The 27,186-nt window shown below is 41.8% G+C and overlaps 1 protein-coding gene and 1 long non-coding RNA gene across 5 annotated transcripts in view; one reads left to right on the top strand and one right to left on the bottom strand.

Moving 5' to 3' along the window:
- The window catches only part of RALB (RAS like proto-oncogene B), an 81,459-nt gene that overhangs the window by 36,913 nt on the left and 17,360 nt on the right, over positions 1–27,186 (bottom strand). The window contains exon 1 of one of the 4 annotated variants that reach the window (XM_050917189.1): positions 14,237–14,356. The exons of 1 other annotated variant lie outside the window; for it this stretch is intronic. The gene's annotated coding sequence lies outside the window, so the exon portion shown is untranslated. Of the gene's footprint in view, positions 1–14,225; positions 14,358–27,186 lie in introns of those variants that run through there. 2 more of the 4 variants (XM_050917187.1, XM_050917190.1) reach the window with 2 other exon arrangements.
- On the top strand, positions 14,452–27,142 carry LOC127030536 (uncharacterized). The gene is made up of 2 exons (XR_007768408.1): positions 14,452–14,485; positions 19,092–27,142. It is a non-coding gene; the product is annotated as an uncharacterized LOC127030536 (long non-coding RNA).

A 27,186-nucleotide genomic window follows, 5' to 3' on the forward strand; every position in this document is an offset into this window, starting at 1 on the left:
AACCACAAATAGCACTGGTATTATGGGGCAAGATTCTCTAGTTCATTCTAGAAGTAAAAAGGGGCCAGAAAGCAGACATATGTAATCTGCTAAGGATTCCGTTGGCATGGGGGAGAATTCTGCTGATGGTCCCAGCACACCCTCCGCTTCTCTCTCTCTCTCTCACACACACACACACCCACCCCAGACCTGGGTGCAGCACAAGGGACATTTTGGGGTGGCAGAAGCAGGCTACTGTCTAGGTATCCTCAACTGGCACAGTCCCCTGGGGACCACTGCCAGCTGCCACAGCTTACATTCACAAGTCTGCCCTAAGAATCACAGAGTGGGACCAAGCTCCCTGATGGGCCTACCTCATGCTCCACTGCGTCAAGCAGAAACTCAGTGCAGCATCAAATGCTGGCTATCATCTTACTCTGCAGACATACTTGGATTTATTTTTCTTCCAACCAATGCAAAGGAAACACTTTCATGTAAATGTTCTAAACTAAAAAATTCTGAAACATTAAATGTTCAATATTAACCAAAATCTATGTTCACTCTGTCACATTATTTGGCTACAGTGTTTTTTAAGTTATCCGTTCAGAAGCATATTAAATGGAACACTGGGAACTGCTTTTAAACAGTTCAGGAACACTGTTAAACACCTACTCAGACCTCCCTATTGCATGGAGCTTTTCTTATTTAAGTCCCACCATCCAGTGGTAATATGTATTCATGCTGTGTATTTCATAGATTCATAGACTCTAGGACTGGAAGGGACCTCGAGAGGTCATCGAGTCCAGTCCCCTGCCCTCATGGCAGGACCAAATATTGTCTAGACCATCCCTAATAGACATTTATCTAACCTACTCTTAAATATCTCCAGAGATGGAGATTCCACAACTTCCCTAGGCAATCTATTCCAGTGTTTAACCACCCTGACAGTTAGGAACTTTTTCCTAATGTCCAACCTAAATCTCCCTTGCTGCAGTTTAAGCCCATTGCTTCTTGTTCTATCATTGGAGGCTAAGGTGAACAAGTTTTCTCCCTCCTCCTGATCACACCCTTTTAGATACCTGAAAACTGCTATCATGTCCCCTCTCAGTCTTCCCTTTTCCAAACTAAACAAACCCAATTCCTTCAGCCTTCCTTCACAGGTCATGTTCTCAAGACCTTTAATCATTCTTGTTGCTCTTCTCTGGACCCTCTCCAATTTCTCCACATCTTTCTTGAAATGCGGTGCCCAGAACTGGACACAATACTCCAGCTGAGGCCTGACCAGCGCAGAGTAAAGCGGAAGAATGACTTCTCGTGTCTTGTTTACAACACACCTTTTAATGCATCCCAGAATCATGTTTGCTTTTTTTGCAACAGTATCACACTGTTGACTCATATTAAGCTTGTGGTCCACTATGACCCCTAGATCTCTTTCTGCCATACTCCTTCCTAGACAGTCTCTTCCCATTCTGTATGTGTGAAACTGATTGTTCCTTCCTAAGTGGAGCACTTTGCATTTATCTTTATTGAACTTCATCCTGTTTACTTCAGACCATTTCTCCAATTTGTCCAGATCATTTTGAATTTTGACCCTGTCCTCCAAAGCAGTTGCAATCCCTCCCAGTTTGGTATCGTCCGCAAACTTAATAAGCGTACTTTCTATGCCAACATCTAAATTGTTGATGAAGATATTGAACAGAACCGGTCCCAAAACAGACCCCTGCGGAACTCCACTTGTTATACCTTTCCAGCAGGATTGGGAGCCATTAACAACTACTCTCTGAGTACGGTTATCCAGCCAGTTATGCACCCACCTTATAGTAGCCCCATCTAAATTGTACTTTCCTAGCTTATCTATAAGAATATCATGCGAGACCGTATCAAATGCCTCACTAAAGTCTAGGTATATCACATCCACCGCTTCTCCCTTATCCACAAGGCTTGTTATCCTATCAAAGAACGCTATCAGATTAGTTTGACATGATTTGTTCTTTACAAATCCATGCTGGCTATTCCCTATCACCTTACCACTTTCCAAGTGTTTGCAGATGATTTCTTTAATTACCTGCTCCATTATCTTCCCTGGCACAGAAGTTAAACTAACTGGTCTGTAGTTTCCTGGGTTGTTTTTATTTCCCTTTTTATAGATGGGCACTATATTTGCCCCCTTCCAGTCTTCTGGAATCTCCCCCGTCTCCCATGGTTTCCCAAAGATAATAGCTAGAGGCTCAGATACCTCTTCTATTAACTCCTTGAGTATTCTAGGATGCATTTCATCAGGCCCTGGTGACTTGCAGGCATCTAACTTTTCTAAGTGATTTTTTACTTGCTCTTTTTTAATTTTATCTTCTAAACCTACCCTCTTCCCGTAAGCATTCACTATACTAGACATTCCTTCAGACTTGTCAGTGAAGACCGAAACAAAGAAGTCATTAAGCATCTCTGCCATTTCCAAGTCTCCCGTTACTGTTTCCCCCTCCTTACTGAGCAGTGGGCCTACCCTGTCCTTGGTCTTCCTCTTGCTTCTAATGTATTGATAAAAAGTCTTCTTGTTTCCCTTTATTCCCATAGCTAGTTTGAGTTCATTTTGTGCCTTTGCCTTTCTAATCTTGACTCTGCATTCCTGTGTTATTTGCCTATATTCATCCTTTGTAATCTGACCTAGTTTCCATTTTTTATATAACGCCTTTTATTTAAGATCTCATGGTTAAGCCAAGGTGGTCTTTTGCCACGTTTTCTATCTTTCCTAACCATCGGAATAGCTTGCTTTTGGGCCCTTAATAGCGTCCCTTTGAAAAACTGCCAACTCTCCTCAGTTGTTTTTCCCCTCAGTCTTGATTCCCATGGGACCTTACCTATCAGCTCTCTAAGCTTACCAAAATCTGCCTTCCTGAAATCCATTGTCTCTATTCTGCTGTACTCCCTTCTACCCTTCCTTAGAATTGCAAACTCTATGATTTCATGATCACTTTCACCCAAGCTTCCTTCTACTTTCAAATTCTCAACAATTTCCTCCCTATTTGTTAAAATCAAGTCTAGAACAGCTTCCCTCCTAGTAGCTTTTTCAACTTTCTGAAATAAAAAGTTGTCTGCAATGCAGTCCAGGAACTTATTGGATAGTCTGTGCCTCGCGGTGTTATTTTCCCAACATATATCTGGATAGTTGAAGTCCCCCATCACCACCAAATCTTGGGCTTTGGATGCTTTTGTTAGTTGTTTGAAAAAAGCCTCATCCACCTCTTCCACCTGATTAGGTGGCCTGTAGTAGACTCCCAGCACGACATCACTTTACCCCTTTTAGCCTAACCCAGAGACTCTCAACACTTCCATCTCCTATGTCCATCTCCACCTCAGTCCAAGTGTGTACATTTTTAATATATAAGGCAACACATCCTCCCTTTTGCCCCTGTCTATCCTTCCTGAGCAAACTATACCCATCCACACCAACATTCCAGTCATGTGTATTATCCCACCAAGTTTCAGTAATGCCAACAATGTCCTAGTTGTATTTATTTATTAGCACTTCCAGTTCTTCCTGCTTATTACCCATACTTCTTGCATTTGTATATACGCATCTAAGATACTAGTTCGATCTTGCCTCCCAGCTTTGCCCTGACTCTCCTTCCTCACTGCCATTATAGCCCGTGCTCCCTCCTGTTTCCAACCCATCTCCCAGGTCTTGTTCCCCACTTACCTGTGGGGTTTGCTCACCTGTCCCTGTCGAACCTTTTTAAAACACAGATGTTTGGAGCTAGGGTCCTATTACATCTGTCACTTGTGATATACATCTTCAGATAATCAAGAAGGGTAAATTTAGTAAATTACTTAAAGCTAAATTGAACAAATGCATTTGAAATCTCATTTTTCTACCTTGGAAGTTGCCCAACTTAACTGACTCCTATTTGTTTTATGGGAAGTAAAGTACACCGCTACCTCGATAAAACACAAATTTGGATATAATGCCGTAAAGCAGTGCTCCGGGGGAGGGCAGGGCTGCACACTCTGGTGGATCAAAAGCAAGTTCAATATAACACGGTTTCACCTATAATGCGCTAAGATTTTTTGGCTCCCAAGGACAGTGTTATATCGAGGTAGAGGTGTATTAAGATTTCCAGTTTGAATATTGCTACAGAAGTATCAAGTTTACTTAGAGATAGTATCAGTGAAATATAAAATCACCAAATAATAATCTCCTGCTGCTAAATAAAACCAAGAGTGATTTAGAGTCATTATAGTTTCACAGTAAATGCAAATCATGTATTTAGGTGAGCACTCATTACATTGCATTAGTTAAATCCATATTTTGGGGTATGCACTCTTTTGGAAATGCTGCTGTTTTAAACCTCAAAGGCTCTGATACATTCTATATGAAAAAAAATCAAATTTTAACAGAGCTAAAGATCACTGGATTAACGTTTATGCACTAAAATTATAAAAAGTCATACATGCTTTATTTGTATTAAATGCATTTTTGGAAGTGGGCTGGTGGTGTACTTGGGGTGCATGGAAAGTGGGAGGGAGTGGTTCTTTAAAAAATAGCTGTAGGTAGTCTTCAAAGCTTTTATCTAAGTTTCTACGCAGAGCAATATTTTACATCAGTGCTAATTTTTTGAAATCTAACATGCATGGTTATAATATTAAAACCCCCAAACTAATGCATCATGACCAACATTATTCTAATAAAGACACTTGGAACACAGGTGGCACTTCGGAGGTAAAAAAGTTTGGAACTGATGTTCCTACAAAGTTTCACAGATTGTTACTCCCTGAATACTTCTACCTGCACAATACAATGGCTTTGTGACAGTAATCCAGTGAGATACAATATTAAACATCAAGGAAGACTATATACCTCAAGTAGAGATTTTACAATAAAATCAACCAGTGCATGACAACAATATCTTAATAGAAGTTACTTCATAAGTTCTCTACCCTTCCAAGTTAAATTATAAGGGCACATACCACTGTGGTTTCCTTACACTAGATTTCTCATGTAACTAAGGTCAAAAAGTTGAACAACCAACTGAAGCGGCTTTTAATGACCAGCGTTTTTTCTACTAGATATCAGAGTTGATTAAGCATTTGATCTCTACCTAAAAAGCCACAAGAGAAAGGTTCCCAAGATACTATGAGAAGGGCACAAAGATGAAGGGCAAAACTGCTCACTTTACTTACCTGATTGTCCAAAGGTGATCAATGGGACTACTCGTGCAAGTAAAGTGAGCAGTATTAGGCCTAAATTGTGCTCCCATAAGCACGAGCCTTCTAGCTCCATGCTACTTAGCCCCCTAAAGCTTCCCACCTACCTGTACAGGCTCAAAAGTTATATATTTTGTTAGAAAATCTAGTTTGGTCAAAAGGCAGTCTGAAACAAATAGGAGAGATCAGATGGAGCACAGTGCCTTAGAGTGGATGAGAAAAACAAAGCAATGTCCCATCAATATTATGCTTTTGGAAGATGCATTTCTGGTAATCCCATAAGGATACATACTCAGCAAAAGTATTTGACTATGTAATAAACAAGAGAGTGAAGTTGCTGGGAGAATCAACCAACCATCAAAATGTCCTGTTGTTGGGGTAACTGGATAAGTGAGGAATTCTCATTAACTTAGAGTGGGCTCTTGCAGTAAGCTAAAAGCTGAACAGTAGCAAAATAGGACAGTGGGGAAGAGTCTCTTGCTGTAGCAGAAATACTCATAGGAAGCCAGTTTTAAAAGAGAGGGGGGGATGAACATATTTCCAAAGGGCTTCATTATAAAAAATATTTGTTAAGAGATAACCTGAAAGCATCTTACCTATCTCCATCATCACAATGAAATGACATTATTGAAATCTTGATTTCTTGTTAGTGTACATGGTCACATCAGACCACATTGTACACTGACATCCCAAGTAAAGCCACTGCTGCCTGCACTTTACAGAGCTTTCCCTTAGGGTGGCAGATTCCGCCTGCTTATACTTTCTAATTCCATCCCTGAAAATTTACCCCACTTTTCAATTTGGTCTGAAACAGCAGCAGATAAATAAATAAATAAAATAAAAAAACAAAATGGTCATTTTTATGATTCTTCACCAAATCCTCATATTTGGGGAGCACTGAAATCAATTCCTGCTTTGTGTCTATTCTTCCTTAAAATCTTGGGGAGGAAGCTCCTTCTTCAATCACTGGAAGTGAGAGTTTAAAGTCACAGAAGTACACTGAATTACACTGTATTTTGATGAATAATCTGTTTTCAGACTGATGGGCTTACTCTGATTTACATCAGAGAGGCATTTAGCCCCATTTTTTCAACTTACTACCACCTTAGTGTCAATCATGTAGTAATGTTATTAGTGGAGACTGATGATATACTATGTGCTGTACATATGTGCATTTTGGAAGGTTACTGAAAGCCCAGCCTGGGACTTAAAATCTGCAATGAATCAATCCATTTTTTTTCCTCCCCAACCACCAAAGTATCTCATAACCCACTAACCTGAATCCTGAAAACTGTACTGGGACTGTGACCTCTATTATACAAGATAAAATCCTGGTTTACTGCAACACACACGCGAGTGTGGAGTTTAAAGCAAGATTAAGATTAAATTGGTGTGGTTATATTGGATTGCTGCTATTCTCTAGTTATGTTTGGAAATCAGTTGTATTTTTAGTTAATATCAAAGGCACTTAAAGATTCCCTATCCATGTGCTCTTGACATTTAAATACAAATAAAAAATACTCAACTCATTTAATACTAGAATTATTTCTGTCACTTATGTACTGTACTTCTATATAGTTTTGATTTTTCAGTTACTAGCTTTTATGGATCCAGGTTCAGATACAATGTTCTCAACCACACACTAGAGGAGATTTTTGGGGTTTGTTTTGGTAACATTCCCTAGCATAGACATTTCCCTTAGAGAGGGAGGAACTTTCCTGTGTTTAACATCAGTAGTTTTCAATTTAATGCTTTTTATAAGCATTTCTCATTCACTGCCACTCCATCCCCCAAAAGCCCTTGTATTCCATTTCTTTAACCCTGCAAAAGCCAAAGGCCTAAAAGAGAAAAGATATTTGAGGAGGATCACAAGTTTGACACAGAAACTGGTTTGATGAAAACTAGTTATTAGGCAATCATTTATTAGTTTCAAAAGCACCTCTATCTGACCTTTGTTAGTACAAGTCTAGCTCTGCCTTAGGTAGGTAGGACACAGAACCAGGGAAATCACAATGTGTTTCATCAAAACAAGCAATCTGAGAAACACTGAGTAACTCAGTAATGCTGTTATATTTAAGGATCCAAAAAAGTTTTTATTGAAACCCTAATATTTAGGAGATTACTATTCTGCAACATATGGTCCAAAATTCAGAAGAGTCAGCACAAGAACTGTCTGAAAATCTTTGATTCTTATGTTTTGAGCTACCATCCCAAATTTCCTTTAATTCAGAGATGAGGTGGACTGGTTTTAGCACATTTACCAGTGGACACGTGTTCCCATTCAAAAGCCATCTCAACTGCCCGCCTTGTTCGCAGATTCATATATGCCAAGATCTGAATCGACATGGAACCTGAACTATGCTCTCACCCCTGGAAGCTGTTCTTACTGGACAAGATTGAGGCACAATAACATTACAGTATTTAACGTTTAGTGCTCAAAAATGTTTACAGCCTTCTCTCTCTTAGCTCACAACACCCATATGAAATAGATGTCGTTATTCCCATTTAATGGTAGTGTAAGATCATATGCTTCACCAAATGCCACAGAGGACATTAGAACCAGGATTAGAATTCTATTCTCAGTCTGTTTTTTTTCAGTTATTAGACCACTCTGTGTCCTGTTTGCACAGCATCTCCTCTGCACTGTCTGGCTAGAGTGTAAGTCTCACAAAGAAGGGACAATTTTTATGCAGCATTTCACATAGCAATGAGACCACAGACTCTCAAACGATTGCAGTATATTGCTTTCATTTGAAAGACTGGTCTCTTCACAAAGCCAAAGTACAATGTAGATAACAGAATCAACATTTCAGCTATGAAATGCCACTTAGATGTACATGTAAGTAGCCATCCATTGAGATATACCAGTTCATCACTGCCTTGCATAGAATTGAAGTGCCTGTAGCTGACTGTTCTTTTAAGCACCCAGTACAGTAACTCCACACTTAACGTTGTAGTTATGGTCCTGAAAAATGCGACAAAGCGAAACGATGTTAAGTGAATCCAATTTCCCCATATGAATTAATGTAAATGAGTGGGTTAGGTTCCAGGGAAATTTATATATATATATATATATATATATATATATATACACACACACACACACACACACACACACACACACAGAGTTTTAAACAAACAAGTTAATACTGGTACACAGTGATGATGATTGTGAAGCTTCACTGAAGTGGAGTCAGGGTGGGCTATTTCCCTTACTGCTAAAGGATGAACTAGCAATTGGCTGAGCCCTCAAGGGTTAACTCTCTCACTCTGCAAGGCAGCAGGAAGGGAGGGAGATATGCACATTTCCCTCAAGTACACTGCCTTGTTAATTAGATCAGCTTGCTGAGATTCCATTCTTGCAACCGTGAGCATTTCATAGACTGTCAGGGTTGGAAGGGACCTCAGGAGGTCATCTAGTCCAACCCTCTGCTCAACACAGGACTGATCCCCAACTAAATCCCAAATGGCCCCCTCAAGGGTTGAACTCAAAACCCTGGGTTAAGCAGACCAATGCTCAAACCACTGAGCTATCCTGAGCCCTGCTCTATGGAAGATGGGGTAAGCCGGGTACAGGAGCAGGGGGGGACACCCTGACATTAGCCCCCCTCTTCCTTCCCTCCCCCCGGCACAGCAAGCAGGAGTCTCGGGGAGCAGCTCCAAGGCAGAGGGCAGGAGCAGCACATGGCAGTGGGCGGAGGGACACTGCTGAACTGCAGGCAGCTGCTGCACAAGGAACTTAGGAGAGCGGGGAGCTAATAAAGAGAGCTGACAGAGGGCTGCTGGTCCACCCTGGTTCCAAGCACCCACCAGCTAGTTGCAAGGGGCTGCTCTTCCTTCAACCAGTAGACAAAGCAGGTGGCTGCCAAACAGCATTAGAAGGGAGCATTATACAACTTTAAACAAGCATGTTACCTAATTCATCAGCAATGTAACAACAAAACAACGTTAACCAGGACAACTTTAAGTGAGGAGTTACTGTACACCTGAACTGATATTAAGGCTGACATATCAATTAGCAAATGAAATACACAAAAAAAGGTACTGTAAGATCAAATTATGCTCCAAACTGGGATTTTGTAAAAATAATCTTTTACAAAAACCAAGACTAGTAGAAATGCAAATTTTTTATTCCCATAGAAAATATTTTAAGAAATTCCCCTGCTGTATGCAGGAAAAACACATGCTGTTGTATGAGAAATTTAAGTTGATAAGATAATACTTAGAGGGAAAAGTGTGAAACTGACCTATTTTCATTGTAAAAGAAGAGAAATGTAGAAAGTATTAAAAACTAATAACAAAGGGTAAATTAGATTTAATTAGTTTAAATAGTCCAAGGTATTATTTGTAATACAGGTAAGCAAATATTCAGTCAACTCTCATTAAATATTTAAAACAATAAGAAGAGGCAAGCAACTGTCTTTACAGGAATTTATGTCATAAATGCCTTGTTTGTGCTAATGATTCCCTTTATGATCGTGATAGATGATCATGATTCAGGATTACAAATTGTTTACTTCAATGCTGTCCTTGACCAATCCAGCACAAATGAATAAAGTGGAAAGTAAATATTGTCTTCCTTATGCTATTATCATAAGGAACGCAGATTTGGAATTGTTGCACTTCAGTCTTCTAACACCATTATTCAGAGCCGGTCCACACTAACACTGTAAATCGATCTAAGTTACACTAGTTCCAGGATGGAAAAGACAGACAGAAAGAAAGAAAATAGCATTTTTTCTTTAAATTGGATTTTTTTTTGATAAAAGGTTTTTTCCTCAAAAAGCATATCTAAATATAGTTTTAATTAAGATACATTATGGCTCAAAGATATCTCATCATAGAATAAGGATTGTAAATTCTAATTACAATATAGTCATGTAATGTTTAAGAAAAGGTTTGTAAATGAGTTCCAATATAGTTCATGGATTCGGAACCCAATCTTATGTGGTTCCAGGGGCTTCTGTATAGATTATTTAGGTTAATCTTTCTATCCACCCAATGGGACTCAGTGCTCAGTCAAGAAGATACCATCAGAGAGGCTTAGTTTTGCAGTTCTCAATCTGTGGAATTTGCGTCTCCAGAGATAACGTGCTTGTTATTTAAAAACATTTTTGCTGTTAAAGAAATAAATATATAGAGGTGAGAAATAACAGACCTCAACCCTACTGTCCCTCTGCAAAGTCAATTCCTTACCCCTCTCTAAAAGTGCAAAGTTTCAAAAAGCTCACTGAATAGAAGATTGTTGGGGATGGAATAGATCTCGACAAGGAGAAGAAGTCTGGACACAAATGTGAGAAGGGAGGGACAGGCAGTAGAAACAAAAGTTAAACTGTTTGAGCAGCATATTCCACAAGTCTTGAGGTCTTTCTGAGTGTAGCCTTCATTGATGTGAGATCTATCATACCATTCTCTCACTAGAAGGAAAACCTTATAATGGCAGCAAGCCGTAAAAGACAGCTATTTTGGGAATAAAAATTATTCAAGAAATATATGTTTACTAATGATGTTTTAAAGAAAGTCACATCAGTGAACTAGTGGAAGTCACTTAAGCACTTCAGACTGTTGAAGTAATACTCTCACTTTAACAGCAGTAGCTTCTTCTGCCAGTGTACAAAGAATATTTTCTTCTTTTGGACAAATTCATTCCAAACTGAGAAACTGTTTGGGACCTGAAAAAGCAGGAAAGCTTGTTTTTCTCTTCCAGATTATGAACAAACAGGAAAATGAATGTGAAGACGACTGAGTCAGCTGAAGGATCCAGTATTTTAAGTTTTAAGCTGTTGAGGCTGACAGTTGATTTTTTTAAAAAAAATTTCATTTAACTATTTTAGTTAAAAACAATTTAATAAAAACAAACCTGATTTTAAAAAACTAGAATGTTTAACTAAATTCAAATATTCATATGCATGTTTTATTAAAATATTATAGGTTTGCTGTTGAAGAAAAAAATCCAGAATACCTAACGTTGTTGTTTTAGTTAAATAAAACAATTTAAATGTCTGTCTGGTGATATTCTCCTCCTGATACAGCATGGAAAGAAAATCCTCCAAATGTTAATGATTAACCTGTTGAATTGGAGATAGTTCACCTCCCAGTAACTTCATAAATATCTGCTTCAATTACTAAATAATCATTCATTTTCTGATAAAGCTGTAAAAGTAATCTGAAAAGTTTTCAGAATAAATCACTTAAAATATATAGTGTGTACCTTCTAAAAATGAAACCTTCATCTATTTCTGAGTTGTGAAGAATATGTATTAAGGTTATAACAACCAATAAAAATGCACTTTTATGTAGAACACCATGATTAAATCAAGTCTTCCTGACTAGTGATTTAAATAATTTATATCATTAATCTGATTTAAATCAAATCCACTCTGAATAGTTCAGTTACATAAATTACATAACTGAAGTCCATGTAACCTAGTGCGGCATAAACACTGCTGTAAGTCAACTTATATTGACAGGAGACACTCTCCTGTCAACATAGCTTCTGCCACTCAGGGAAGTAGAGTATAGACATCAACAGGAGACCACTCCCCCATCAATTTAGCATGTCTTCAGCAGACCCACTAAATCGACACCGCTGCATTGATCCCAGCAATGCAAATTTAGCCGGTAATGTAGACAGCCTCATTTATCAGCTAAGAAAGGTAGTCAATCCATCTACAGAAATATCTACAATTACAATCCAGTCTGCACCTCTTAGTCCCTCCTACAGCTTTAACTACCAACATATTGAAAATTTAAGAGAACATCAGACAGTGTGCTTTCTGAATACAGTCAATCTCCAAAATTTCAGAATACTAGTCACACAACTTCCCAAACTTCTGGTGAAGGGGAAAAAATTAGGCCTTTCTCACAGTAGCAAATGCTTAAGGAGCAGGAAATATTAAATATTACCAAGGTTTTATTAAACAAAAACCCCACGTGACCTTTGTGCATATTTGCAGTAAGAATCTAAAATCTGGGCTTTAAATTAGAAAGATCAGGGATGATCCTAAACACTTGTTGAATGTGTATGCCCCCCTTCCACCACCCAAACATACATGACCCAAAAAGGAAGCAGGGCACAGATGTCAACTTCCCAAAGTTCCAGGGGGTGCTTGACCCCTGGTTCTGCCCCAGACCCTGTCCCTCCTCCACCCCTTCCTCCAAGGCGCCACCGCCACTCCCACCTTTTACTGCCCCTGGTCCACCCAGCTCTGCCACTTCCCACCCAGTTCTGCCCCCTCCACCAAGTGCACTGCATCTTCACCCCTCCCCCAGCCTCCTGCACACTGCCAAACAGCTAATTGCAGTGGGTGGAAGGCATGAGGATGGAGGGGGAGGTGCTGATCTGTGGGGCCTGCTGGTAGGTGGGAAGCAGGGTGACCAGATGTCCCGATTTTATAGGGACAGTCCCACTATTTGGGGCTTTTTCTGATATGGGCACCTATTACCCCTGACCCAATTTTTCATACTTGCTGTCTGGTCACCCTAGTAGGAAATGCTGTGGGAGCAGGTGGGAGGTGATAAGAGGGCTGCCGGTAGTTGCTCAGCACCCACGATTTTTTTCCCCATGTGGGCAGCTCCAGCCCCAGAGCACCCACAGAATCAGTGCCTATTAAGCAGGGCTTGACTACATTTTAATTCTTGCAAGTGGCCCCATCCCTTGGAAAAAAGGTAAAAATCTAGCCTAACCTCCCCCTTAAATTGCATAATTTGGCTGGTTAGTTTGCCCCATATCTCACTCTCCCCTATATAGTAACACTACATTTGGGCACTGCCTTTTCCTCTTTCAACATCTATACTCAAAGGTTTCAGAGAGAAAGAAAGCATATTTACAAATCTGCAACAGGTAAAGAGAACCCAGCCATGTAAGACAAGATACTTCAGGGATGTCCAACTCAGGCAAGGACAATACCATCTCAAACTCCCACATCTTGCCCAGTTGCCCAACAAGTGTTTTCTCTTGCCTACCTACAGTAGTTTGGGAAAAATAAAGACCTCTGCACACATCAGGGTGGGAGTGGTAGCCTAAAACACAACCCACAATTCCCAGGGGACTCAAATGAAGCAGCATCAGTCATTAAAAGTGCCAACTCGTATTTATAAACATGTGGCAGAAAGACAACCTCACCCCAAATTCTGAATTTCATACAGGCCCAAAAGAAACACAGGTTCTCTGAATTAAACTGAGGGTGCAACCTCCTATCTATGCACAAAGGTCATCCCCACCTGAATTCCAGACAGGGTATGGCAGTGGTTTTCAAACTTTTGTACTGGTGACCCTTTTCACATAGCAAGCCTCTGAGTGTGACATCACCCGTATAAATTAAAAACACTTTTTTATATATATTTAACACCATCATAAATGCTGAAGGCAAAGCAGAGTTTGGGGTGGAGGCTGAGTGCTCGCATCCCCCCCATGTAATAACCTCACGACCCCCTCGGGGGTCCCACCCCCCAGTTTGAGAACCCCTGGGGCATGGTATCAAAGGGCCCCATTCCAAAGCACAGGGACAGCCACAAACACACATGCGGGGGATGGGCGGGGGGAGGAATTTGCAGCCAATGACTTCTCCAAAGGTGCCTGTGTTATACAGGAGAGCAGACCAGATGATCACAACGGTCCTGTCTGGCGCTGGACTCTATGAAAGTGAATCTTCGGAAGCACACCCTCCCTTAACTCCGGCGGGCTGGGCAGACTGTCCCGACGCTCCGTCCAGCCCCCCATGGTGAGGAGAGTCCGGCATGGGCCCGCACCCCAGAGCACAGCTGGGGCCCCTTCCCCCGGGCCCTCTGCAGGCAGGGGAAGCCAGCCTCCCCCGAGGGGAAAGGGGGACCCCACCTGCGGGCAGCCAACGAGAGGCGGCGGCGGGCTCAGGAACTCTGTACGAGAGGGAGCAAGAGACCCCCCCACACACACAGGAGGAGGGACCGGGGCCAGACCGGCAAGGGGGGGTCCCTCTAACCCCCGCGGGGAGAAGCCGCTGGGCCCGGAGCTCCCAGCCCCTGGGGAGTGACAGGGTCCCGGACCCCAGTCCTGACCCGCCCCTTACCTGGGGCTGACACCCGGCTCCTTCCCCGCTCCGCCGCGGCTCCGAGCGCCTCCCCTCCCTCGCATTGGGGTTCCGCGGCGCGCTCCCGCCGCGGGGCACTTCCGGCCGCGCGCAGCCCCCTCCCGTCTCAGCCGCTCCGCCCAGTGCGTGGAGGCGGGCCCGCTTCCGGGTCACGTGGCGCCCTCTGGTCAATCGCAATGCAGCTGCTGGCAAGGGCGGGGCCTGAGGGGGCCCGGGAGAGCCGCGGAAGGAGACGGGAGGTAGGTGTGGGAGGGCTGGGGCTGGGATGGGGGAGGGGTGATGGAGACTGGTGCTGGGATGGGGGGGGAGGGGTGGTTTGTATTGGGAGGTGGCTGAGGGAGGGCGGGTGTTGGAATGAAGGGGCGGGGTGGGATGGCCGTGGGGGAGGGGGAAGTTTGTTGCTGGGATAGGTGGGGGAGGGGGAGGGATGGTGCTGGGATAGGTAACGGGGTGGTGGTGTTGGGATGACAGAGGTGGCGTGGAGGAGGCTGGTGTTGGGATGACAGGAAGGCGAGGGCTGGTGTTGGGATGGCAGGGGGAGGGGAAAGGTTGTTGCTGGGATAGGTGGGGGGTAGCTTTGGGATGATGGGTGGGGTGGTGTTGGGAAGGTTGGGGTGGTGAGGAAGGGGTGAGGGAGACTGGTGTTGGAATGGCAGGGGGAGGGGAAAGGTTGTTGCTGGGATAGGTGGGAGAGGGGGACGGGTAGCTTTGGGATGACGGGTGGGGTGGTGAGGAAGGGGTGAGGGAGACTGGTGTTGGAATGGCAGGGGGAGGGGGAAGGTTGTTGCTGGGCTAGGTGGGGGTGGGGGGAGGGATGGTGCTGGGGGAGGGGCTGACAGCAGGGGTGATGTGGTGTTGGGATGGCAGGGGGAGTGGTAGTGCTAGGATAAGTGAGAGAGGGAGGGCTGGTGTTGGCAAGAAGAAGGAGTTGGCAAGAAGAAGGAGGGGAATGGAATTTTTGGATCCAGCATGCTGAAGATTAAAACCCAGAGATACTTTTTACTTCACCATTTGAGATATCAAGGAGTGCGACATGAACTCTCCCTCAGACTGTCCCAGTTAAAAGACACTCTACAACTAAGGAATAAAAATGTGTGGGGTGGAGGAGCAGAGAAAGGTAGCAGCAATACCGCTGCTTAGCATAGCAGCCAGCTGCCCATCAGGAATGGAGAGGGGGATCAAACACTCAATAAGCTATGAAGCCTTGTCTTGGGCCAATGCTGGATGATGCTAACATGCACGCCGAGTTTTTTTCTCTCTCTCTCTCACTCATATTTATCATAAGATGCCAATAAAATATATAAAATATATTTTATTTGAATTAGGGTAGTAAGAGGATAGGGATGGATGGGTGATGAGATGGGAGGAGATGGTTTTGTTGTGAGGGGATACAGTTGCTAAAGTCCAAAGTTCTCTCTTTAGGAATCCCATCCTCACCTAATGAATCAGATAAGCAGCCAAAGAGTATCTCGCAAAGTTTTTCAATGCACGCTGCAGCTGCCTGCATATTTAATCTCAAGTAGCCACCTATGGAAATAGTTTGCAACATGTCACACTGGCTTAATCTGAGCATCACCTGCCTTGTGGAGACTTCAGATGTGTCTGCATTCCAGCTGGGATCAAGTCTTCCAGCCAAGGTAGACTGGGGCTAGCTGCTAAAAATAGTAGTGTGGACTTTGCAGCTTAGGCTCTCAAACTCACCCAACCCCTGATATTGGAGTGCTGCTGACTAGCCCCACTCTCCATCAGAATTACAACATCCACACTGCTATTTTTACATGCTAGTGTGACCTTTAACCACATCTATCCTCTATTTATTGGACACTGGGGAAGGGGAAATCTAGACTTGTAAAGTAATCCAGGCATGTCAAAGCATATTGTTTGATATAATGATTTGAATCAGCATCCCCTGTGACCAGTATTATGTGCATGGTTACCATAGACATTATAGGGTGTGTTTTTGCCTCAGTACTTCAGGAAGGAATTTTACACATCAATTTAGAGGAGATTAAGTTTCTTTGTATTGTATCAGGGTAGCCATGTTAGTCTGGATCTGTAAAAACAGCAGAGAGTCTTGTTGCACCTTATAGACTAACAGACATATTGGAGCATGAGCTTTTATGGGTGAATACATGCATCCAACGAAGTGGGTATTCACCCACGAAAGCTCATGCTCCAATACGTCTGTTAGTCTATAAGGTGCCACAGGACTCTCTGCTTCCTTTGTATTATTATCTGCATTGCACCAACTGTATCCCAGATGCTTTACAGACAGTAAGAGGACAAATTCCCTGCCTCAGAGGGGTTAAAAATCATAAATAACAGTCAAACAGATGGAGGTTTATTTATCTCCAACTGTTCTCTCTCATCGTATGTTTAGATTGTGAGTTCCTTGTGGCAGGGACTATTTCTTATAGATGCTACACTATCTAGCATAGTGGGAACCTGACTGGGCACTTTTTGTGCTACAACAATAATTATTAACAACAATATCCTGTGTGAGTGAGCAGTAAAAGTTTGTTGTTTTGTTTTTTTAAAGGAAGAGTAAGATATATAGACAACTTGGAACAACAGCTACATTTTATAAGTGTAAATAAACTAAAATCTGGGGAGAATGTCAACTGGCATGAAGGAACTTAGAAATCATGGTGATGAACATGATAGGTAAGTTAGATTTGCTACTAGTGAAATGAGTTGACCAAAAGAAGTGGGTTTTAAGTAGAGATTTGAAGGAGAGATTGGGTGGCACATGGGTTCAGGGAGGATGTTCCAGGTAGAGGAGGCAGAATGAGAAGGGACATTATATTGAGCCTGATTCTCCACTGCCTTACTCTCCCCACCCAGTGTTGTCATTTACAGTTGCGGAAAAAGGGCATGAAATTTCAGCACCCATGTGACTGGAGAATTCTGATTTGGCCATGATTTACACCCCTTTGGCCAAGTGCAAATGACTACACAAGGAGACCGTAAGTGGAGAATCAAGTCCATTGGCTTCAATGGGCGTGCCACGCGCTCATACCAGTTCTCAGTTTGGGCCATTGTGTTTAATACAGAACTCCTTACATGCAGAGTTTAATGATAATGTTATATAGTGTTGAGAATGAATGCCCTTCTGTCTCATTCCAGTTTCTCTTCGCTAGCTGGGATCGTCTGGAATTATCCCTTATAGTGGAATACCAGCAATACTGAATACTGGTTGGGTGGATCAATGCTGCAAGGTCCCTCGGAAAACTTCCTTCCATATTTCCATTTATTGCTGTTGCTGACATATCTTAAAAGCCATTATTAGTTTGTGGAACCTGGGATTTTGTACAAATAGATCAGTTGTGATATGAACAGCTCATATGACATTTTGAAGAGAGCATATTCATACCAAAGGCTTCCACCTAGAAAGTTTAGAAACAACTGTCCTTCCAACAGTTAAATTCTTGAGTGCCACAGAGAGGTATTGGAGTTTTCCTGACATTCTTGGCTTGGATCTAAACTTCATTCTGAAGCTCCAGCTCAGATAAAAATCCCATTGATATCTGTAGGAGTTTGCCAACATAAGGGCTTCAGCATTCATCCTCTCTTTGACTTTGAATCATAGATACTTGTTTTACTGCTATGAACAAATTTTTTCCACTGTTTCCATTGAAGATTAAACAGGTTAGGAAGAATGTGTTTGTAATCGTCCTTGCCTTGAGTATCATCATTGTAGTTGTCAGCTAAGCAGGAACTGCAAAACCTTTATAATTGAGGAAGTTTGATTTGCAGAGCCTCGTTGTAGTTTGTGGCACCGGAAGTTAGAAAACCAGAGCAAGATTCTTTCCTCTGCTGAGATCTGCTCCGTGCAAGGGACAGCAGGCTGTGGGAGTCCGTTGCAACTCCCTGATTCTCCGCCTTGCACAACTCCAGCCCTAACCCTGGCATAGGGTAGAATGACCTAGGGGCTGCTCTGACCTATGCTAGCTGGCAACAATTCCTAAGGGACTACAAGACATCTGAGAAGTGAAGGAACACAGCTAGCTGTGATCCGTCTACATTTGCAGGATGTCCTCTACACTGGAGTTGAGGTAGGGGTGTGGCTGTAGGGATGTTGGCTATACCTGCAGAGAGTTTCCTTCCACTCACTGAGAGTATTCACAATTGGCCATGTGTGGTCAATGTTCTGCAGTACCTGAGTGGCACAAAGGGGTGGATCGGGGAGAGAATCAGGCCCATAACTTTTTATTTATTTATTTGCAAAAGTCATAGCCTGATTCTGATCCCACATCAGAATGCGGCTGTAAGTCAAGGAAGTTAAACTAGTATAGAACTGGTGAGACCAGAATGAAGTGGATTGATAAAGAATACATTTGGGATCCCATTTATTTTTTTAGCAGAATCACTTTTCAGAGTAGAACTGTGCTGCATGTGGCTATGAAACTTTGATGCCCTTTGTTTTCAGAGTATTAGACCTTATATTTAAAAGCACGCCTCCCATGTGCGGAGTTTGTCAGCCAGTTTATTCTCAGATACTGTGACGCGCGAGAGAGACATACAGTGTGTTCACTCACACAAGCATTTGTTCTTTCTTACTTTGTTGTTGCTCTCAATGTAAAACAAACACAAAGATCTGTTTGGTCTTTGTGCACGGAGAAGCATAACAACAACCCCACTGTAAAGATGATTTTGAACTTTTAAAAGGTTGGGACTGGCTCTGTCATGCTCTACGAACTTCAAGATTCAAAAAACCCAGGTGGAGTAAACTGAAATAGTGGCTACATGTGGGAAACAACTCATAGTATATGAAATATAACTGTTTTTAACCTCGCAGGAGTTAATGGCAGTTTGATTTCCTCAGCCATTTCCTCTTTGCCACAGACAGCAGAAGTCATCATGGTGAAACAGACTTTCAATGGAAAATCATCCTGCAGCTTCAGCTAAAGCGGAGATTTGTGACAGGATAAAACCCCAAGGTAATTTTTAAGAGGAAGATTCTTAATGACCTCTCCCAGCTTGTGAGGCAAAGGATTTCACATTCCAAGTGGTTTATGAGTCTTGCACCTGCAGGTCAGCATAGTAATCAGTAGCATGACAAATGTAGGGCTGGATCTTGCAATGTCACATGAGCTATCTTTACTCATACTTGCAGTCCCACTGAGCCTGATCCTAATCCCCTTAAGCAGGGCCTAATTCTGATCCCATTGAAGCCAAATAGCATTTAGCTATCGATTTCCATGAAAATGGGGCTTGCTTAGGAAAAACTCCTATAGAAGGCAGGGAGAATTTTTCCTCAGTAATGGTGCAGCAGACAATATTGAGAATATGGCTTACTGAGTTAATTGGTACAACTCAGTTGAGTAAGGGATGTAGGATAGGGATTTGAAACAGTATGGAAAATGTTGCATGCTGGGAGAGGATCAAATCTCAATTGTCACTTATTCATAAGTCTCCACAATAAGGAACTAAAATTAAATTGTCCAGATCACATTATTGATGTATGTATCAGTTAATAACATGAGTAACTGGATGTGATAGCAACCAGACATCTAATATGAGGTCATCAATATTTCAAAATGAAGCCTTGTCAATGCAAAATACATTAAGAAATCTCAAAGTATCTGTTTCTGTATATATAGTATTTAATTAAACTGATTTATTCTCTTACAAAGAGACCAGGTCAATATCCTCATCTAGAAATAAAAACCATAGCTTGTTATGCATTAAAAAGAGACCTGCATATTTGGCTCTAATGTCATTTCTCTTTTTAATGTTATAAACAGGTATTGCAAATATTGTGAGGCATGGAGGCCTTTTATCCAATTAAACTGAGTAGGACTTTTCTCCAAGCACTGTATTTTGCACAAGATAGATTTTTGGATCTAAATTTAGTTAGTTACTCTCATTGTATTATTCACGTCTCATCATAATACTTCATAGAGTTACTCTGACAGTGCCTGAAAGCATATATGATGTATACAACTCTTTTTAAAAGTCAAAAGAAAGCAGGGGGATGAGGTGGATGAGGCTGTCTTCAGGCAACTAACAAAAGTTACTAGATCACAGGCCCTAGTTCTCATGGGGGACTTCAGTCTTCCCAATATCTGCTGGGAGAGCAATACAGCAGTGCACAGACAATCCAGGAAGTTTTTGGAAAGTGTAGAGGACATTTCCTGGTGCAAGTGCTGGAGGAACCAACTAGGGGCAGAGCTCTTCTTGACCTGCTGCTCACAAACAGGGAAGAATAGTAGGGGAAGCAAAAATCGATGGGAACCTTGGAGGCAGTGACCATGAGCTGGTCGAGTTCAGGATCCTGACAGAAGGAAGAAAGGAGAGCAGCAAAATATGGACCCTGGACTTCAGAAAAGCAGACTTTGACTTTCTCAGGGAACTGATGGGCAGGATCCCCTGGGAGAATAACATGAGGGGGAAAGAAGTCCAGAATAGCTGGCTGTATTTTAAAGACTCCTTATTGAGGTTTCAGGAACAAACCATCCCAATGTGTAGAAAGAATAGTAAATATGGCAGGCGACCAGCTTGGCCTAACAGTGAAATCCTTGCTGATCATAAACACAAAAAAGAAGCTTACAAGAAGTGGAAGATTGGACAAATCACCAGGGAGGAGTATAAAAATATTGCTCGGGCATGCAAGAGTGAAATCAGGAAGGCCAAATCACACTTGGAGTTGCAGCTAGCAAGGGATGTTAAGAGTAACAAGAAGGGTTTCTACAGCCATGTTAGCAACAAGATGTTGATCAAGGAAAGTGTGGGCCCCTTACTGAATAGGGGAGGCAACCTAGTGACAGAGGATGTGGAAAAAGCTAAAGTACTCAATGCTTTTTTTTGCCTTTGTCTTTGCGAACATGGTCAGCTCCCAGACTATTGCACTGGGCAGCACAGTATAGGGAGAAGGTGACCAGCCCTCTGTGGAGAAAGAAGTAGTTCAGGACTATTCAGAAAAGTTGGATGAGCACAAGTCCATAGAGCCAGATGCACTGCACCCGAGGGTGCTAAAGGAGTTGGTGGATGTGATTGCAGAGCCATTGGCCATTATTTTTGAAAAGTCAAGGTGATCAGGGGAGGTCCTGGATGATTGGAAAAAGGCTAATGTAGTGCCCATTCTTTAAAAAGGGAAGGAGGAGGATCTGGGGAACTACAGGCCAGTCAGCCTCACCTCAGTCCCTGGAAAAATCATGGAGCAGGTCCTCAAGGAATCAATTTTGAAGCACTTAGAGGAGAGGAACAGTCAGCATGGATTCACCAAGGGAAAGTCATGCCTGACTAACCTAGTTGCCTTCTATGATGAGATAACTGGCTCTGTGGGTGAGGGGAAAGCCGTGGATGTGTTATTCCTTGACTTAAGCAAAGCTTTTAATACGGTGTCCCACAGTATTCTTGCCAACAAGTTAAAGAAGTATCAGCTGGATGAATGGACTTTAAGGTGGATAGTAAGTTGGCTAGATCATGGGGCTCAACAGGTAGTGATCAATCACGCCATATCTAGTTGGCAGCCAGGATCAAGCAGAGTGTCCCAAGGGTTGGTCCTGGGGCTGGTTTTGTTTAATATCTTCATTAATGATCTGGACGATGGTGTGGATTGCACCCTCAGCAAGTTTGCAGATGACACTAAACTGGTAGGAGTGGTAGATATGTGGCAGGTAGGGATAGGATACAGAGGAACCTAGACAAATTAGAGGATTGGGCCAAAAGAAATCTGATGAGGTTCAACAAGAACAAGTGCAGGGTCACTTAGGACGGAAGAATCCCATGCACTGCTACAGACTAGGGACCAAATGGCTAGGCAGCAGTTCTGCAGAAAAGGACCTAAGGATTACAGTGGACGAGAAGCTGGATATGAGTCAACAGTTTGCCCTTATTGCCAAGTAGGCTAATGGCATTTTGGGATGTGTAAGTAGGAGCATTGCCAACAGATTGAGGGACGTGATGATTCCCCTCTATTCGGCATTGGTGAGGCCTCATCTGGAGTACTGTGTCCAGTTTTTGGCCCCACACTACAAGAAGGATGTGGAAAAATTGGAAAGTCCAGCAGAGGGCAACAAAAATGATTAGGGGGCTGGAGCACATGATTTATGAGGAGAGGCTGATGGAACTGGGATTATTTAGTCTGCAGAAGAGAAGAATGAGGGGGGATTTGATAACTGCTTTCAACTCCCTGAAAGTGGGGGTCGGGGGGGTCCAAAGAGGATGGATCTAGAGTGTTCTCAGTGGCAGCAGATGACAGAACAAGGAGTAATGGTCTCAAGTTGCAGTGGGACAGGTTGGTTTAAGTTGGATATTAAGAAAAACTTTTTCACCAGGAGAGAGGTAACTGGAATGGGTTACCGGGGGGGGGGGAGGGGTTGGAATCTCCTTCCTTAAAGGTTTTTAAGGTCAGGCTTGACAAAGCCCTGGCTGGAATGATTTAGTTGGGGACTGGTCCTGCTTTGAGCAGGGTTTTGGAGTAGATGATCTCCTGAGGTCCCTTCCAACCCTGATATTCTATGATTCAGTAGCTTTCACTGCACCGGCAACAATACCACTCTGGACTATGATATTATTAAATCTCCTAGTCTAAGGGTTGGTCAATATTTGACTGGGGAAGCTCCCCTGAAAATCCAGATGCTGCAGGAAGTGATTGTGGTGATTAAGTAAATGATATGCTTTTCTCTTACGTCATTTCTGAATCATCGTCCCAACAAGATTTCAAGAAAGCACCATACTCCCAACTATGCAGCCTTTTGTATGAGTTGTGAATCCAAGTACCAGTAAGATGTAGTCCTTAAATATCCCATGGCACTTTTACCAAGGGTAAAAGCGTTAACTCATGTGTACTGAGCAAATTCCAGTTTATATAGTTATATTTTTCATACTTAAATTCCTCCTGTAAATTCGCTTTGGTATAGATTCTTCCCTTCATAAGCTTGTGTAATGTGTTGTACACTGTTAATCAGCTGTTGCATTTCACCCCAGAGGTGACAGCCCTTCAGCAATGGGTAACGTTCCTTTCTGTAGTTTGTCCAATTAGTAAAGTTGATAAAGAGATCCAAGTAGCTGAAAGGTGCTACAAAAATTATGACATGATTTCTGTTTATCTTAAATCATTCAGTTGTTCAAAGTAGCACTGGAGAAACAACCTGCATGATAATCTTCTGGGCTTCCGAACATCTTTGCTACAGAGGGGACATTTACCAGTAATGCTGTTCAGTGTTCATATGTTCATTTACACAGTATTCTTCTATAGAAACAACATGTTTCTTGTGGTAGGGAAGCCAATATACCTACAGACAGCTCCTCATTTCCCTTTGACTAAAATGATTAAAAAGAATGATATACTTTAGGTTTGATGGTTAAGGAAAGTGATTTAAAAATGAATGTACTGTGTACCACAACAGTATTGTACAACAGCTGTTCTAGTGTCCCTATCTTCTCAATCAACTATAGCCTACAGTTACGGGCCTGTCAAAAGGAGTTGAAATTAACTTTTCATTACAACCCTAACGACTAGAAGCTAATTATGTTAGTATAAATTACTAGTGCTCCTCCTGCTTATACAGGCCTTACTTGCCCTATTAATTAGCTCAGATAATGAATGAATACTTAAGTGCCTGTGGTTACAAAATATATATCTAAGTGACATCTCTTATTTCTGCTTTATTCCTCTGACGTATGTCCTGCAGCTATATTGAGATACCATTAAAACTCAGGGATGATATTCCTTTAAAAAAGCATGGAATGGATTATTTAACTTCTGTGTCACAGTCCTCAGCCTCCATGTGGCATGGAAATAAAAAATAATTTGAGTACAGCAGGACACTCACTGTCTCCAGTCCTGAAATGTAATGCTTTCCGGATTTCCATAATGGATTTTTTTTTGCATAAACTTAAAAATGTAAAGCACAAAAGCATAAAATTCTGCATTAAAATACTATTGAAGGAGGAACAATTAACAAGAGCCAGGGAATTCTCAGTAAGAACTTATTAAACCATAAATGATTCTTAGCCCAGGGCTAGCACATAATGTTACACACAACGTACAATGTGATTCTTAGGCACCAAAGAAGAAGTCAGGAACCTTCACTCTAGGTAATATGTCTGTATTTTGCATTGAATAGGGTTCTGTATTTGATTTAGTGAGGGCGGTAAGTTTTATTAGGAGACATTAATACCCAAGTTAATTAGAACAGAAATATGCTGACAAGTTGTTTCAAATGACACTTTAAATTGAAGTAGAGGTGCCCAAATTTTGCAATCCTGAGGACTGCCGATGGGGTTCACCTAACTTGTATACACTGTACTGTGTAGGGCCAGTTCTTTAGCTAGTGTAATTCAGCATAGCACTGTTGACGTCAGTGGAGCTACATTGATTTTCAGCAGCTGAGGATCTGGCTTTATATGTTAACAATTTTTTTCAAAAATAAATGCCAGTAATCCTAAATTTGTCTGATTTGTAGTATAACACATCTGGGCTTGCAGATCTTGTCCTTTCCCTGGAATTAACATTTTAGGACTGCCCAGCATCCCTTGGCCTCTTTGGCCATTCTTTGATCAAACCAAGTTTAAAGTCTTGATGGTAACCCTGGGCCAGAATCCAATCTCCATTTTAGCCCATTGACATTACTCCAAATTTACCCTAGTATAACTAAGGCCAGAATCTGGCCCCTTGTATCTGTACTGAAGACTGCCAACAAATACCTTTAGAAGCTGCTGTCTGTTCACCTAAATGGAAAAAAATGTGCCCAAGACATGTCTGTACCTGTTAAGAGGCTTGAGAACTATGATTTTACTTTAATCGTGCAATCACCGTTGTACTACTTTGGGATCATGTTTATTTGGGTAGCTTTACACAAACTTTTAGGGGACAATTAATCAAAATTTGACATTTCTGATTGTCAATAGCTCAAATCTATTCAGACCTGAAATTCATCCTCAAGCCAGATTTTGTGAAGGACAGCTCTAGAAACTTTGGCTTCATTTGTCTGATCAGACTATTAATACCAGAACACTAATGCATCTGAACTGTCACATATAGCTACATTCCTTTCATAACCCAAACAAGGGCTTTACCCTTTATATATGCCTCTCTAATAGTTTTAGTAGGATTAAAGCCAAGCATCTGAACACACATGACCTGTCTTTCTGCTGCCTTGCATCTTTTGTAGTCTTTTATATCTGTAGAAAGCGGATGTGTAATGCTACCAGATCAAAATGATACCTTGTACTGGTGAAAATGACATAGAAAGTGCAAGACAGTGGGGAATTGGGGCCATAATGTATGCATGAAGCTCTACAGACTGATCCAAAGTTCATTAAAGTCAAGCCAGAAAATTCAAATGTAGCCCAGAAGTGGTTAATTAATGTGCAGCATCCAAACACTTCCGTATTAGTGAGAGTGCTAGATTTTCAGTCAGTTTTACTTGCAGTAATCTATATTTACACTTCATTCTAATGTGCTGGTATCTTCTGACAATCAAATTGGCATTACTTTTCTGATAAAAAAATGAGTGAAAGGGTACCTCTCTACAAAAGTGGAATGATGGCTCAGGAAGGAGAATCTAGAGGTCTTCAACACTAGCTGATAATGCTGAACCCAGCACAGTAGTGACCAAAAATCATTACCAATAGGTGTTTGGTGGCACATAGCAAATGTTGGTCTCGGGCTGCTTCCCACTGGAAGCTTAGTGGGGATATGAATAGGGGCAGATATTCCAGGCATACTGGATGGCTCAGAAGTATGTACATAGTTCGGAATGGGCAAAAGAAGCAGATAGGTAGACCCATATTTTAAAAGATGGATGGATTTTTTCTTAGTGTACTAACTCATCAGATTACTCCCTTGTAAGTTCAGAAAGGGTCTTTAAATAAAACAAGTCTGAGAGCTTATTGCTGAGTGGAGGCAGCTGTCACTTCCTTCCCCACAAGGTGTGTCCTCACATGCACTTCGGAAACCAAATTTTTGCCAATGTGGCATGAGACATGCAGGCAAATGCCAAATGGAGTAACCATGTCACATCCCTGCAAACCCATCTTTTTCACTTTTCTTTGCAGAGCTTAACCATGTACATCACCCCAGCTTGATGCAATCCCACCTTTTTAACTTTCTCTTTGCAAAGCCTAAGCAATGTGACCACCTGCTGCTGCAGCTCTCTTTTGATTAGCTTGTAAAGAATGCTTTGCTTGAATCAGCTGGGGATCCTCAGAGTCCTCCAGACAAAAGACTCAAGCAATGATTGGGATTGTGGTTTTCTTAAAACTTCTCAGGGGATTTTTTGGGGAGGTTTCAATTCAGCAGGCAATGGATATAAATTCAGTTGAATTTTTAAAAAATGAGTTTGTATTTTATTCATCTTTGGCTGATATTAGCAGAGATGGGCCTGATGTCCCAGTATGATCTTTCCTGTATTGTGGTGGGAAGCAGTGAAGACCCAGTGTTTTGGTTCTGCCCATTATAAAAATAGGGGACCATTTGCAAAATTCAAACTTACTTAAAGTTCAGGGCTGTTCAGATTTGGGAGTATGCCTCACGTTCATCTTTGATATTTATTGACGTTGAGTTGATATTTACAGTTCTTTCCAGAATGCTTTGTTCAGCAAGACGCCTAGTTCTTATTAACTTCTTCACTATATGGATAAATCACATTCAAGTTTTCCCACTCCGTGCTTTCAAGCATCATCTTGCTGCGACCTTCGTTTAAAAAAAAAAAAAAAAAAGGCCAATACGCTACTTTGCATGAAAGTTAAAAATAAAAACAGGTAAATATAACATTTTGGAAGAAATAGAAAAACCTTAGGATTTGAAAACTGAGACATGGGGAAATTTTTGGCAATAGAAATAAAAAGTTTGAGCCTCTTGTCTATAGCTCAGACTGTTTTCTGCATCCTCAAAAATCATCTGTATAAATTAAAATATAAACATCGTTTTATAAATTCTTGAATCTGTGTTGGTCATGCATTCTCATTACAGTTCCAGCATATGTGT

The sequence above is a fragment of the Gopherus flavomarginatus genome, chromosome 10 (genome assembly GCF_025201925.1).
Source record: "Gopherus flavomarginatus isolate rGopFla2 chromosome 10, rGopFla2.mat.asm, whole genome shotgun sequence".
NCBI classification, from domain to species: Eukaryota; Metazoa; Chordata; order Testudines; family Testudinidae; genus Gopherus; species Gopherus flavomarginatus.